Here is a 17,344-nt window from a genome sequence, read left to right as displayed (position 1 = left end):
GCTATAATGTGTGTGGGTATAATGTAAGAATGACTTTTGAATATGTATATAAAGTTTTAAATATTATGTTTCATATACGTCAGCACAGCTTATTGGGCAAATATATTTATGTATTTGCTTTCGCTAGCCCTTTAATTTTGTTTAATCTATTCAGAGGCCTTCGGTAATCTCAGGATTACTGGCTGGTTACGATGCTAAACCTATAGGGGCGGGTTTGGGTCGTGATAGAGTGGTATCAGAGCACGAGTTATACCGCACACACGAGTCCATATGAGCTATAGGATGTCCTAGAAAAGAAATAGGGACATTGCATTATCATGTATGAGTATGTGTAATTTTTTTGTACATGTTTGATAAGAGAATAAGACCTATGAGTATGAACAAAGAAGTTATGTGAAATAACATGTCATGTTAATTTTGATATTGAATGTGTAAGTCATGTGAACATGAACATAGGAACATAGGAACATAGGAACATGAAAGACAATGTGACCTACGTGAATATATTTGAATTGAAATAAAATGACGAACATGTTTGATATGAAATGAAAAATGAAATCAGTGAGGACTTTTCCTATGTTAATTTTTACCCTGTTTATGTCTAGACAAATGGAAAGGACAAGGAATGTAGACGAATCTGAATCTTCTGATGCTAGAATTAACCGGCTAGAAAGAATGGTTGAAGACTTAACTGAATCTTTGAGACAACAATGACAAAAGAAAATACATGTACCTGAACCAGCTAATTATGATATGATAACTCTGACACAGAAATACAATAAAATGAAGTCGCCAGAATTTCTAGAGGGTATTGAACCGTTAAAAGCCGAGGCTTAGATTTTAGAAACTGAGAAAATATTTGAAGTATTTCCGTGTACTGAGGCACAAAAAGTTCTATTGGCCACATTTACACTTAAAGATGAAGTTAGAAGATGGTGGATATTAGTACGGAATGATAATGAGGGTATGACATGGGATAGATTTAAAGAAATTTTCTTTGAAAAATATTTTCCCCAATGCATCCGAGATAGGAAGGTATCCGAGTTTGAACAACTAAAACAAGGCGATATGACTGTGGCCGAATATGAGTCAAAATTTAATAAACCAGCTCGATATGCACCCTATATGATAAACACTGACTACAAAAAGGCTAGAAAATTTGAAGGTGGTCTTGACCTAGATGTGTTTGACCGAGTTGGTGTTTTAAAATTGTCAAAGTATGTAGATATCCTTGATAAAGCGTTGATGTCTGAGGCAAACATAGCAGCATTGAAAATATCAAAGTCAACATCATCAACTGAATCAGATGGAAAGAAACAAAAGAAATAGAAATTTGAAATGACTAGTAATTCGATGACCTCCGTGAATGAAAAATCTAAGGCAACAACTTTTGACAATGTAAGTCAGGGAAGCAATGTGAACAATGATATACCTATTTGTAAAGAATGTGGGAAACAACATTGGGGCATTTGTCGCCGCCTATCAGGAGCCTGTTTTAGTTGTGGACAGAAAGGACAATTGGCTAAATCTTGTCTATGAGCTCATCCGAACAACAATAGGTCTAATACTAGTACGACTGGTCCTATTCCTGTACCTAGAACAAATGCAACTTTACTCCCAAGGGAAGGAAGATTAGGCAAGGAAGGGTATATATCTTGGTTCCAGAAAATGCTCGGAATACTGAAACAACTGACGCAGGTATAACGTTAATTATCTGCAAATATTTATGTAGGAATTTGTGTGGGAATCGTACACTCCTTAACTTGATATAAATTGTGGACATGTTGATTGAACCAAATGAATTATTAGAATTATGAACTCTAGTTATTGAGTGTCCTAAAGACTTACTACTTAATGTAAATTACATGTGAGATGTCTGAAACTCTATGAATTTGAAAAATCACCCGTGTTATGGAAATTGTTGGGACTTGTGAACAATGAGAATCTGTTGGGTTATATCTTTATACTGTATTGCAACAATTTAATATGAACTGTTATGTATGACCTTTTGAACTATGCTAGAACTATTGGACATGGGAACATATTATGATTGACTGTAATTTGGAAAATGTTTGGACTTACATATATCTATACCTTTGCCTGGGATGTTAATTGATTCGAACTCCCTATTATGTGCCACCGAGGGACTTTGTATGATACATTACTGTGTACCGTATGCCTACATGAGAGACTTATTTGGAAAACTGCTATATTGACTATGATACTTACCTCTTGATATGAACAACTGCATGCCTGTGCAGATATATGTGAACTTATTTGGAGAATGTAACATTATATATGACTTGAAATACTTCGATATGAACTATTGTGATACATGAATCTGATGTGATTTTGAGAATTGATGAACTTAGAACAACTGTGGAACTATTGATTATGTACCTAAGCGAATGGAGTATGAACTATAGAATCAAATGTGCTTTGTTTGAAAATGATGGGGATAGAACTTTTACCTGATCTGATCTGATAGAATCTTGGTATGATGATACCTTTGTTTGAACTGATAGAAATTTTGTTTGGTGACACATGCTCTGTACTTTTGTTTGATATGACCGGATAGAACTTTCATTTGATTCGATCCGAGGAGACCCACATCTAATTTGAGAACTATTATCTGATTTGATTATGTTATGGGGGATTATGAATTTCTTATAATCGAATGATTGGCTTGTGTTGCCTACGGGAACTAAAAAAAAAAAAAAAGAGAGATCTGTTTTCTTTTCCAATGAAGGCTGTACGCTGACCTCATTTACTCGACTCTCCTGTCGGTCGATCTCTTTCTCTCGATTTTGTCTTGGGAGACCCTTGAAGGCCCTGCTTCAGTGTTTACAAGACCGCTGAGAGAGTTGACTCCCCACTGACTGTCAAAAGCAGAGTATGACAGAACTCCGAATCGGGCATGATGGTGGCATGTCGTTTTAGCTCTTTATTCTCCACCTTCAGTGCGCAAATCTCTGCTCGCGCATCCTTGTACATACGCTGGAGCAGAGAGAGTTAGGCGTTGACCTGGTGTACCTCACTTGTCCTGTTATAAGCCGGTGAGCCAATCTGGAGACCTTAGTCACTGTTTCCATACAGGACTTTAGCGTGTAGTAGTTGGCTTCAATGTCAGATTGAGCTGCCATTATTTGCTCAACTGATAGCATAGGAAAGTTAAGAGGAGTAGGAGCAGGAGCAGGGACACTTGGTCTGGGGAAGCTTATAGCATCATTAAGATCTAAAAAGAAAGTGAGGGGACGAGACGAGGCCACATGTCAGAGGAGAGAGGTGTAAAAGAAATGAGTCACAGAGTAATAGCAGAGAGCAAACTGAGTTTTGGGCAGCCTTTCTCTTTTGCTCAATCTCTTTATTCTGTCTCTCTCAAGCAGTGATTAAGAAGAAGACGAAAAAAAATGATTAAGAAGAAGACAAAAAAGAAGAAGAAAATGGAAGAGACGAAGACAAAGAGGGAGAGAGACTCGAGGCAATCGTTACAAAAAAATCAGGAAGGGTCTAGTTTTGTCGTCCGGCTGACGCAAAAATTGAAGCCGCGTGTCAGGCGTGACATTCAAAGGAAGAGACAGAGAGAGACAAAAATAGGAGAGGGGAGAGAGACATATATATATATATATGTTTGTATGCAGAGAACGAGGAAGAGAAAAAAACAAAGAGGGAGAGAGAGCCAAGGCAGTCGTTAAAATGTCTAGCTCTGTTGGCCGGTTGGCACAAATGTCGAAGCCGCGTGTCAGGTGTGGCATTCGAAGGAAGAGAGAGACGAAAACAGGAGAGGTGAGAGAGTTGCATGCACATGTGTATATATATTGTATATCTATGTATTATATATATTTCTTTGCATGTTTTGTCACAAGAGTGGTTCGGTTAGGTGGTCTGGTTCGACGATTAGGACTGGGAGGCTGAGCCTGAGATTGGAGGTTCGAACCCCCGTATCAAGGCATTTGCATTTCTCCCTGTTTTGCGTACGCTGACGTCAGCAAACGGAATATTCCTTGTCAGTGATGGAATATCCCTCAAATGTGCATATGTATACCGTATGTACGTATCAGCATGTATTTTGTCTATATATGAATATGTGTATACCGTATATGTTTGTGTATATGTCCATATATGTTTGTGTATACCGTATATGTCTGCGTATATGTATATCGTATATTTGTGTGTGTGTTTTCGTATATGTATATGGTTTGCTTGTGTATGCCTGTATACGTACTTGTATTATGTATATGGTATATATATGTATATGGTATTTGACATTTATACCAAAAAAAAAAAAAAAAAAATTGAAAACAAAAAAAGAAAAAAAAAACATTCTACTGTACCTTCTTCCACTCGCGTGAGACGCGTTTGGACTTCGAATTTACCTTTGCTCCTTTCATGTGAAACGTGTTAGGATTAGATGTTTACCTGCTTAAAACCTTTCCCCTCTCCGTATGAGATATGGTTAGGTACGCCTGTTAGTTACACCACCTTTTCTCTTTCACGTGAAACGTGTTAGTATTTATGTTTACCTAGTTAAAACCTTTCCATTTTTCGTATGAGATACCGTTAGGTACGCCTGTTGGTTACACCACCTTCACTCCTTTCACGTGAAACGTGTTAGGTTTTGTTGTTTACTCGGTTAAAACATTCCCTTCTCTCCGTATGAAATACATTGAGATACGTCTGTTGGTTACACCACATTTGCTCCTTTCACGTGAAACGTGTTAAGATGTGACGTTTACTCAGTTAAAACCTTCTCCCTTTCCATATGAGATACAGTTAGGTTCGTCTGTTGGTTACACCACCTTTGCTCTTTTCACATGAAACGTGTTAGGATTTGATGTTTGCCTAGTTAAAACCTTCCTCCTCTCCGTATGAGATATGGTGAGGTACACCTGTTAGTTATACCACCTTTGCTCCTTTCATGTGAAACGTGTTAGGATGTGACTTTTATCCGGTTAAAATCTTTTCCCTTCCGTATGAAATACGATTAGGAACGTCTATTGCTTATACCATTTTTTCTTCTATCGCCTAAGACGCGTTTGGATTTGTTCACTATTTCTTCTCTCGCGTGAGACGCGTTTGGATTAGTTCACTATTCCCCATGTCGCGTGAAAAGCGCTTAGATTTTGAGTTCACCTTTTCTCCTCTCGCGTGAGATGCGTTTGGATTTGTTCACATCATCCTTCATTCTTTCGCATGAGACACGGTCGGTTGTTGTTTCACTCGGTTAAAAACATCAGGTGCGCCTGATGTTCACACCATCTTTTTTCTTTTTGCGTGAGACGCGTTAGGTTATTGATTTACTCGGTTAAAAACATCAGGTGCGCCTAGTGTTCACACCATCTTTCCTCCTTTCGCGTGAGACGTGTTAGGTTGTTGATTTACTCGGTTAAAAACATCAAGTGCGCCTAGTGTTCACACCATCTTTCCTTCTTTCGTGTGAGACGTGTTAGGTCGTTGAGTTACTCGGTTAAAAACATCAAGCGCGCCTAATGTTCAAGTTTATCATTTATATTGTGAGTACATTAGTATGCGATGCACTTCTCTCTTTCATTTGTACGGTATGCATATTTGTATGCAATGCACTTTCCTCTTTTATTTGTGCGGTATGCACATTTGCATGCGATGCACCCCCTTCTTTCATTTGTACAGTATGTATATTTGTATGCGATGTACCCCCTTCTTTCATTTGTGCGCTATGTACATTTGTATGGGATGCACTCCCTTATTTCATTTGTGCTGTATGCACATTTATATGCGATACATTTCTCTCTTTCATTTGTGCGGTATGCACATTTGTATGCGATGCACCCTCCTTTATTTCATATCATTTGCGTGAGGCTTGTCTCACTATATATTACATCTTGCATTGTACACATCATACATTTCCAAAATAAAAGAAAGAAAGAAAAAAAAATTGACTTTCACTTGCATTAGCATATCATTTGCATAGTTACATGTTGCATCACTTGGCTACAATCTATTCACATCACCATTTGACATAGTTTATGCTGGCTCCCACTTTTTGGGTTGTAAAAACCACTCATTTGTACTGGCTCTTTTTCGAGATGACGAAACTATCCCTTCCTCAGGTTGGCAGTCCAAACCATTATTGGTTAATACCTTCCTTTTCTTAGGTTGTTGGTTAAGACTATCCCTTGGTTAATACCTTCCTTCTTTTGGGACCATTCATCGGTTACATTTCGTTCTCTTACGTGAATGTATTCGGATTGTATCCCTTGTTATGCTTCATATTACTTGTTGTATTGCATTAGTGATGCACTTTTTCAAAAAAAAAAAAAAAGACAAAAAAAGATAGTTCAATTTTCAATTGCATATCATTTGTATTCTGCCTCTAAACTACGCAGGTTTGATTTCTTGTAATGGGATACGTAGACAATCTTTGGATTCAACCAACAACATTTGCGTCTTGTTTGTTTGCCCAAGTCTTACGGCCTTGTCAAAAGGGTCGTCTTCGGGCTTTGACATTCACTTACATCATGAAATGACTTCGAGCTCTGTCAAAGAGGCGCAATTGTAGACACCACAATTTGACCGGCCCTAAGACTTGGACGCTTTCTTTTGATTACCCTATGATGACAAAATAAGAAGGTGTTTCTCACAAAATCCTTAATAAGAAAACTTAGAATTTGAGCTCTGTTTCCAAACCTAAACAGCCCAAATTACTTTTCCAAGGGAATATTCTGACCTCACGGTTACGTCCAATATAGTTCGTTTAGCTAGGATCAACCTTCGTTGCACTTTCAGGGGCCTCATTGAAAAATTCTCCCAAAATCTAGGTTATAGCACAATTATTTGAAACTTCTGGGCCAAATTGTAATTTTCAAAACTCAATGAATATTCTGTTATGTGAAGGAATATTCTATTAAGTCAGAGAATATTCCGTCAATGTTGACTGTGACGCTAACATGGCAGCTTTGCTGACGTGGCATGACTGGATTGATCCTTGCTGATAATGTGGCGCTGACGTGTCTCTACCCAAAAAAAAAAAAAAAAGAATTTAAGGAATGCTTGGAAGGCAATTTGAACCCTTAACCTAAGACTCCACATTCTAAACCTTAGCCACTCTGCCAAAGCATCATATTGTGTCATATTTTCCCCCAAATAATATTTAACTGCTTCATAGCTCACCATTCCCACTCATCATCCACTTTCATAATCATACCCCATCAATGCTCACTCACCATCCATTTTCTTAATTACAACCCACCATTCCCACTCACCATCTACTTTTATAATCACATCCCACTATCTCCATTTGCCATCTACTTTCATAATCACATCCCACCATCCCAACTCATCATCTACTTTTACATTCACACCCCACCATTCCCACTTACCATCTACTTTTATAATCACATCCCATCATCCCAACTCATTATTTACTTTCATAATCACACCCCACCATCCCCACTCACCATCTACTTTCATAATCACATCCCACTATCTCTATTCACCATCTACTTTCATAATCACATCCCACCATCCCAACTCATCATCTACTTTCATAATTACATCCCACCATCCCAACTCATCATCTACTTTCATAATCACACACCACCATCTTCACTCATCATCTACTTTCATAATCACATCCCACTATCTCCATTCACCAACTACTTTCACAATCACATCTCATCATCCCAACTCATCATCTATTTTCATAATCACACACTACCATCACCATTCACCTTCATTATACATTGTCCCCCATTAACTCCATTATCTTCAAAAAAAAAAAAAAAAAAAAATGCTCCACTTTGTCTTCCACTTTATCCTCCATTTTGTCCTCCACTTTGTCTTCCACCAATGCCCACTTGCATTGGCTATATAATAAGAGCTCTAGTCTTGAATTTGGAGAAGAATTTTGAAAAAGAGAAGTGTAGGGAGAGAATGCTAAAATTGTGTTAGAATTTGAAAGAAAAGAAAGTCTTAAAAACAAGAGAGTTATTTTGCCAAACTAGTGAAGTTACATAGCTCTTACATCTTATCTTCCCTTGTCAAAACCACTCAAAGCCTTAATCAAAGAGAGAGTATTCTTGCCAAGAAAAGAGTGATCATACCCTTGTTCAAAACTGTCATTCCAAGCTCAAATTCAAGTTTTGAATTGAGGATTGAGAACACACTTCCTAAACTTGAGGGTGATCAAGAGGAAGTTTGGAAATCAAAAAGTTCAATCTTTCTTTGGAAGGTGAATTTCTAGTCTTTTATTTTCTTATATTTTCTATCTCATATTTATTTTCTTACTTCTTATTTCATAGTGTTTTGTTATAATCCAAATGGTTTGTTTATCTCATATATATTTTCTTACTTTATAATTCATAGTGTTTTGTTATAATCTAAGTGGTTTGTTTATCTCATATTTATTTTCATACTTTTTATTTCATAGTGTATTGTTGTAATCCAAGTGGTTTGTTTAGCTCATTATTATTATTATTATTATTTGCTTACTCTTGTTTCATAGTTATGCTGTAAGCTAACCGGTAGTGGTTAGTTGAGCCATTTACATATTTCTTTTTTGTTCCTTTTCTTGGTTTCTCAACAAGATAGGTTTTGCTCGGCCTACTTGGCCAGTCAGTTAACTTCTTTCGGACAAGATGGCGTAATCTCCCAATGTTGACCAATTTTCGCTGACGGTTCCAAGGAACATAAAGCTTTTATTTTGTTTATTTTTATTTAGAGTGTTTTGTGAGGTTTTATTTTATTTTATTGCAATATTCCCTCCTCTCTCTCTCATTTGGTTTATAATAATTTATTCAAAGTGTTGTAATAATTTCCCGCCCTATTTCTTTCTATCCCGTTCTTTTACTTGCTTTCCTTATTTGTGGATATGCATCATGTTTATTTTATTTTATTTTATTTTTTTAGTATGTCCTTGCTTTGCATCTATGTTTCATGCACCTTGATTCGGCTAATTTTGCATTTGTGGATTTAATCAATTCTTATGTGATTATGTGCGTTACCTCATATTCTTAAGATGATTCACATGTCATAGCTTAGAAGCCGAATCTTTAGTTGCCTCTCATGAATGAATTCCATTAGGATTTTGTATATAAGATCATGCATGATTTACTAACTTTGTTTTGTAGCTTGTTCGCGGGACGTCAAACATGTAAGTTTTTATACTTTAGCATCCCGTTTGTGTGTGTTTTTCTTATTATGTTTAAGCATCCTACCATGTGGCTACTTGCTTACTTGATATAACTGTATGAATGCCATTGGATAGAGGTTGTGTCGCTTAATTTGGAATAATGTTGATTTTTCATGTTTGTAAACTCAATTTATTTGGGTTATACATCTTCAAAACTCTTTTAAAATACATGAAATCAAATTATTCCAAAATAAATGACATAGTCTATATTTGTATGCTTCACATAGTAATTTTTAGGATTTGTTAAATAATCGAAATATGAACATATAAAATAAAATTCATATCATGGTTTAGTAAAGGCCGTTCTTTTGACCGGGTGAGCGGGGGTGCTCAATTAATGACCTTAACCTCTTATACCTAAGGTTCCGAATCGAGACAACTTTGGTTATGATGAACAGTGGCATTGGCACGAGTCATGGGTTTCCTAATTTTCCAAAAATATTAGGTGGCGACTCTGAGCTCGGATGACGCAGTCCATTTCAGGCAAAAGGTTTTGCAATCAAATGGATTTTCTAAAAGCTGCCAAATCTGAACTTTCATCTATGTTTCACATTGCACTAGTGAGACTAGATCAAAGAGATCGAGGGTTCGAACTGTTTAATGCGAACGGGTACCCCCCATGTATGTTACAGGTGGATTTAAGGTTCCTTTGGCCGCAACCGAACCGCCAAACTGCGAGCACTCATTGTAATTTGTAAGACTTTGTGTTTTCAATTTGTTTAGATATTCTGTTTGTATTTTCAATTGAAAAAGAGTTTAAATATTTTGTTGAATATGTTTTGTTGAAAAAGAATTTTCAACTTGAATATATTTTTTGGTTTTTAAATCAAACTCTAAAAATAATAAATAAAAAAGATGATACATACTAGTTGATTTTTGTTTTCAAAAACAGATATAGATGTAATAATACAGAGGCATACAATCTGTGCTGCTGCTCTGTTAATGGTTTTGGTGGTTTGAATTGTTTTTATATTTTAACAACTACAAATTGTAATACTTTATGTGGATGAGGCATGCTGTGATTACAATATGTGGATGAGACATGCAGTGATTGTAATGTGATTGTAATACTTTTTTAAGTCATTCATTGTAATACTTTTTTATTTTGTTTTGAGGAAGTGCACAAGTTGAATTATGTTGAAAAATTATAAAATTTTAAACCGCTAAACCGATTTGCATCCGTCCACCAATCCGCTCAATCCACATCCGCCGGATTGGTCGACGGATGCGGATTAATTTTTTCCAATCCGCTAATCTGACAGACGAATGACGGATTGGAGGTTCTGTGGCCGCAACTTACTCGTGCCCACCCTTGGTTGCAGATGATCTAGTCCTCCTTAGTTTACCAGATTACTATGTTGAGACGAAAATCATTCAATAAATTTATATCAATTATGTCAAATTAGAATCCACGTGGCAACCGTGACCTGGCAGTCTCCCCTACCTTCTCAAAGTGCTAATCCCAATCAACATGTCTCTCTTTCTCTCTTCCTTGTTAGCCTAACCCAAGCCCATACCCTCTTTATTCCAGCCAACCACAACTCTTGCTATCATTACTCACCACACTCTTTGCAAACCCACACTTAGGAGTGTAAAAATGGCCCACGGCCCGTGGGTGCCCAGAAGCCCGCCCATGCCCCGGGGTGGGCCCAACCTATTTAGGCTCGGGCCTGAGCCCAGCCTGAGACCCTAGGCTTGGGCTTGGGTGATTATTTTAAAGTCTGGCCCGGCCCATCGGCTCGCTGAAGGCTCACTCAAGGCCCAGCTCGCTGAAGGCCCAATGTCTTTTTTAATGTAAAATAAAAAAATTTTGATAGAATTTTTTTTAAAAAAAAAAATTTGTTCAAGCCTACCCCCAGCCCAAGCCCAAACCCAAGCCCAGGCCCTAGTCCACCTGCCCCGGCCCAAGGCCCGAATACCTTCTAGGTCTGGGCCTAATTTTCTAGTCTGTGGCCCGGCCCGACCTCAATTTTGACGAGAGCACGTAAAGCCCGACATAGACCCGTCCCAACCCGAACTGGAGTGAACCGGACTGAGCCGAACCAAATTTACACCCCTATCCACACTTCTCACCGAATCCACCCCTACGTCCTCAACAAAACAACCTAATGTACAAAAAATTCATGATCAACTGCGCAATATAAACAAACCCTTAACCACAGCAAAATAAAAAGATCTCCCCATTTTCTCTGATTCTCTACAATAACCCCCCTCTTCCCTCCCTTCCTTCTCTTTCTCTCTCTCTTGTTTTACTCATTCATTGCTATTTTACGCTGATGGAGAACGACACCTACACCATGTCAAACCTGGACTCCGGCGACTTCTTGCCGTGGTCTACTGAAATCGACTTCGAAAACACGCCGCCGTGGGAGGAGCAACCGGCGCCGCCACCGTCGAGCAACTACGAAGTCAAGTTCATGTGTAGCTACGGCGACAAATTCCACTCTAGGCCTCAAGACAAAAAGTTATCGTACATCGACGGTGAAACAAAGATCTTGGCCGTCGATCGCAACACCAAGTTCACCGGACTCATCAGAAAACTCTCGGTCCTCTGCCACGCCGATGTTTGCTTTGAGTACCAGTTGCCTGGCGAAGATCTCGACGCGTTGATATCGGTGACGAATGACGACGATCTCGAGCATATGATGCGCGAGTACTGTCATGACCCGAACCCACCCCCATGGGTTAAGGACATAACCGGTCGGTAATCCTGAAATTACCTACGGCCTCAAACCAAATCAGACATATCTCATCAGAGTAAAGGGGTCAAACGGAAGTAAAATTTAAAACTTTGTCCATAAAGCTGTGCTTACATGGCACATCATAACAAACCGTACATAAAGATATTAATAACTCACATCAAACAATACAGCAGCATAAAGTTTTGTACAAACAGGATCATTAAAGTCTAGGTCAGCCAATCAAAACTATGTACAAACGTATCCAAAGTCCTCGCCAACATGACAAAATGACACAAGATAGCAAAAGGGCGAAGACGTGTCTCGTGCGTGAGACGCAAGGGCTGACTCCTCAAAACCTTGGTTGTTTCACACAGACTTCACTAAGGCTGGGTTTAGACCGCTCTTGGCTCACCTATATACTCACGAATGAGCGTGAGCAAAAGCTCAGTGAACAATATCGAATAAAGAAGATACATTAGGACAACATACGACAAACGGCCTTGGGCCCAATTCATATTCTATCTAATGTATATACAGGTATACATAAGGCAGGTGACTGCAGTTCCAAACATATCGGACGGCCTCAGGCCCAATCCATTCATGTCAAATTGGCCTTTGGCCCATTCATACTTTCATTAGTGTCAAACTGGCCTTTGGCCCATTCATTCTATCTTTCATGTCAAACTGGCCTCTGGCCCATTCATTCATATCCAACGGCCTCTGGCCCATTCATCCACGTCAGACCATTATTCATGTCAGACTATCATTCATGTCAGACTGGCCTTTGGCCTATTCATTCTCTTATTCATGTCAGACTGGCCTTTGGCCCATTCATTCTCTCATTCGTGTCAAACTGGCCTTTGGCCCATTCATCCATGTCGTACGGCCTCTGGCCCATTCATTTATGTCATACATGTCAAACTGGCCTTTGACCCATTCACTTTATCATTCATGTCAGACTGGCCTTCGGCCCATTCACACTTTCATTCATGTCGGACTGGCCTTTGGCCCATTCACATTTTCGTATCGAACTGGCCTTTGGCCCATTCACTCTTTAGGCATAGCAAACGGTTGTCCACAATTCAAATTAACAGACTTATAGGAAGCTAAGTAATTGGACAAATAGCATATTCCAGATATCTTTATTAAGATACTACTCACAGTGATCGGTTGGTTGATTTGCCCTGGGGCTTGACCCTACCCATCACATAATACAAATGGGTCACAAATGATTCAATCCGTTCTTAATTCACATAATCCTCTTTAGGCTTTATTCTTATCCCTTTTAACTCATTTACAATGCTTAATGCATGCCTAAGAGTACTTAGAAGTGAAGGGGAACGGAAAACGAAACACAGAACGTATTCTCAAAATTCCAGAAACAGGGGTCCCCGCTCGAGCGTGGACTTTCCTGCTCGAGCGGACCCATGAGGTCTGCAAAAGTACTGGATACAACATTTTCATGCTCGAACGCGAACTCGGACGCTCGAGTTGAAGATCAGTCTACATAGCTCCCTGCTCAAGCGTGAATTTCCCCACTCGAGTGGACGTCATGTCTGCAGAAAATACTGGGAGCTCGTATTTTACGCTCGAGCGGCGGATCCCCCGCTCGAGCGGACATCAAAATTTCTGGATTTTCTAGAACATGTTCTTGTGCTTCAACTTGACATTCAAAGGCTCTAAACACATGATTTTGGCTCAAACTATGCATATATATGTACTAACATGGTACAAACACCAAATTACAACATTATGAAGCTCAATTCCAAGAATTACTTACATGCATGTTCCAAATTGACTCAAACTCATCACCAACACACTAAATTCAAACATTTAAAGCTCACACTTTCATGATTTGCACTTGCATGTAGGAGATACTCATTATTCTCAACTTAATTGGTGAAGAGATGATCAAATACATGGACTTCATTCACATTCAACATGGATTACACACTTTATGCTCAAATATAGAAATTTATGGCAATTTCCTACATGCATGTGTCTATTGACTTCAAATTCAAGAAAACTAACTCAATTCATATTCTTTATCATCATTCAACTTTGAATTCACAAATTACAACATTAAACTCATGACTTCATAATCAATTGCTCACCTAGAAGCTCAATCTCCCCAATTTATGGTCAAATCTTGAGTTAGTCTTCAATTTATTCAAGCTTCTTGAGCAAATCTTCAATTGTTTCCCTCTCTCTCTCTCTCTCTCTAGCCGGCCCTCTCTCTTTTCTTGAGTTCAAAATCAGCCAAAATGAAGCTAAAAAGGAGAATTGGGTGTATAGTGCCCCACTTATATAATTTCCCTCAATTATAATTGCCAATATTAGATAATTGGGCACTATAGCATTAATTTAATCTAATTAATCTGATCTGAATCAATTTTCAATTAAATTTCACCGTAGGCTCTAAAAAATATGCCAATCACAATGACGCAATCAATTTTGATTTCTGTGGCCGATAAGGCCTTCAATTTAAATTCCAAAGAAGATAGTCAAACAGATATTCCTACGGTGAACAGATAGAAATTCAAAACCACATATTTTCACATAAATGGCACACATAAACATATCAAACACATAATCATATTCATAATAAGGACCAATTAGCATAGTACGGAACAGGGTTATTACAGTCTTCCCCCCTTTAGGTAGTTTGGTCCTTCAAACTTATTTCACCTTTAGTCGAACACAATTTGGAACACTTTTCATTCAATGATTCCAATCCTTTTTGACAATCGTTTCCTTAGTTTCAAAATCAAGCAGCACTCTGTTCTTAATCAGTCAGAGACTTACCTTTTCCTCCATACAAGGCTTGTATGGTGTCACACCAAAACTAGAGTGTAAGCTGTGGTTGTAAGCAAGGTCTACCAACAATGGATAGATCTTCCAAATTCCCTGAAAAATCTACTGCATATATTTGGAGCATTTCTCCCAAAAGTTCTTTCTGATTATACATCAATTTGCAGATGGAAAGTAGCGCTGACTCACAATTCAGTTCCCATTGCCTCTCGAAGGCTTGTCAGAATTCAAATGCATTTTAGGATTCCTCTCTAAAACAATAGATACTGGGACCCCATGTAAACGAGCAATCTTATTGATATAAACAGTGGCTAGTCTACAAACATCATACGAAAATTTTATAGGGAGAAAATGGGCAAACTTAGTAATCTTTCATATAATAACCCAAACGAGACTTATACTTTGGGTGCTCAAGGTAGCCCCACAATGAAATTCGTAGCCACACATTCCTATTTCCGTTCCGAAATGGAGAGAGGTCGAAGTAGTCCCGTCTACATCTAATGTTCAACTTCGACTTGTTGACACCGAAAACATTTGGACACAAATTCAACGATTTCCTTGTCACAAAAGTTTAATTCATTTTTCAACAATTCCACAATTCACAATCCAATTCGGTATTTAGTTCAGTGACTCATCATAGTTACCCAAGGTCAATCAAAAGTCTTCAGGAATATGAAGTGGATCCAGATACTGATTCTCAAATCAACAAAGGTAGCATCGAAGCAATTACCCATACAATGCACATAGTCCACATATCCCCTTAATACTGATTGTAAAGTACAATAACATCGAAGCAGTCGATTTCTACCACTATACACGTGTTCTCAATTCATTCAACAGTTTACGGTTTCCATTTCAATTCAATATTCAATCCCTTGTTCCATAGAGTCTTTCCACATTATCTGATAGTTGTCAAAACCATAAGGTAATTCACATACTAATCCACATGGTGTTAAAGGTAATATTAAAAACATCCAATCACATGTTAAACACAATTTACACATCCTCAGAGCCCCAATTGCAAAATATAATGGCACTGAGCAGTTATTTACACAAGGCATACTGAATTCACACACTTACGGATAATCAAGGTTTTTCAAGGTTTCTTGGATGTCAATAACATCTACATAATGCCAAAGGATGACATTCCAGACAAAACAAGGAAATAATCGTCTAGGAATCAAAGCACACCCATTCACGACCGTCGGTGGCCGACCTGAGATCGATTAGACAAACCCACCCGTGCAAAATCGTCGGTGGCAAGAGAGATATCTCAACAAAGGTGCTACATAGGCTTAACGTCCCCTAGCACGAAAGGACGTCTCAAGAATGTCATCAAAACAAACACAATACCACTCACCATAACTTGATTTCCCAAAATCCGATAACACTAAAGCAGACATATGAAACATATTCTGATTAGTCAAGGATAAATATTCAGTACCGTTTACAATCAAATCAATCCACTGTCATCGGTTTCCATAGCGTCAAATAAGCAAGAATATGATAGCACACAAGCATTGTTCCTTACGACACCCAATCACTGGATTTGCACAAACCAGTTCGTTTTTAACACATATGTACTCAATAGTTGAAGGTTGGTTCTCAATGGTGTTCATGGTTCGATTGGTCTGTTGATAGCCCACGTAAGGTCTTCTAAGTAAGTCAAGTATTCCAAACGGATTCAAGTTTTGGGTCTATCAGTTTTCTTGCCAAGAATAGCCTGGTTATTTATTATAAGAAATTCTTAATCCCCTTTAACAAATTCAAATTTGATAGAGGGTCTTATCAAATCAATCCAAGTAAAGGTCTCATCAAATCATATCCAATGAGGGTTCTACCAAGCCAAATCAAACAAAAGTTCTATCGGATCGAATCAGATAAAAGTTTTCTCAAATAGGGTTGATTTGGTTCTGTAAGGCATACTTCGTTGCTTAGGTACATAGTCGATAGTTTCACAACTGTCCTAAGTCCATCAGTTCTCAAAGTCATATCAGAGTCATTCATCACAACCGTTTATATCAAAGTATTTCAAGTCATGTACAATATGGCATTGTCCACATAAGTTCTGGTGTAGTTGCATATGCATGCAGTTGTTCATATCAAGAGGTATGTATCATAATTAATACAACAGTTCCCAAATAAGTCTTATATGCAAGCACATGGTGCACAGTAACACATTAAACAAAGTTCCTCAGTTGCACATCAGATGGGGTCTGTTACGCAAAAGTTCCAAATTAGTCACAAATCATAGGTTTACGAGTTAAGCCCAATATAGTCACATAGCCCAGTCAATTTTCTACCAATCAAAATACATGGTCTCACAATTATAGAGTTCATCATTTGGGGTGCTCAACTCAGTCACACAATCACAGAGTCATAATTCTAGTGGTTTATTCATTTGAAGGCAATAATATTACAAATCACCCTGAGCATAGGTTTAGATGTACATGTGCATGTACAGGGTCAATCAATATCCTAATACGTATTTTGCAAATTTCCCAAATGGAGCATATACCTTCAATGAATACGGTCTCGATCTTGTGGGTCTAACCAATCTAGATACACATGCAGCCGATATGAAAGAATATGCCGACCCGAATCAAATAATATCCCAAGCAAGGATGTACACATGTACTAATCCAGAATCAATCAACACATAAGCATTCGTTTATAGACAGTA

This window comes from Camellia sinensis, chromosome 2 (genome assembly GCF_055761805.1).
Source record: "Camellia sinensis isolate YWXY chromosome 2, ASM5576180v1, whole genome shotgun sequence".
Taxonomy (NCBI): Eukaryota; Viridiplantae; Streptophyta; class Magnoliopsida; order Ericales; family Theaceae; genus Camellia; species Camellia sinensis.
This window is presented reverse-complemented; position numbering follows the sequence as displayed.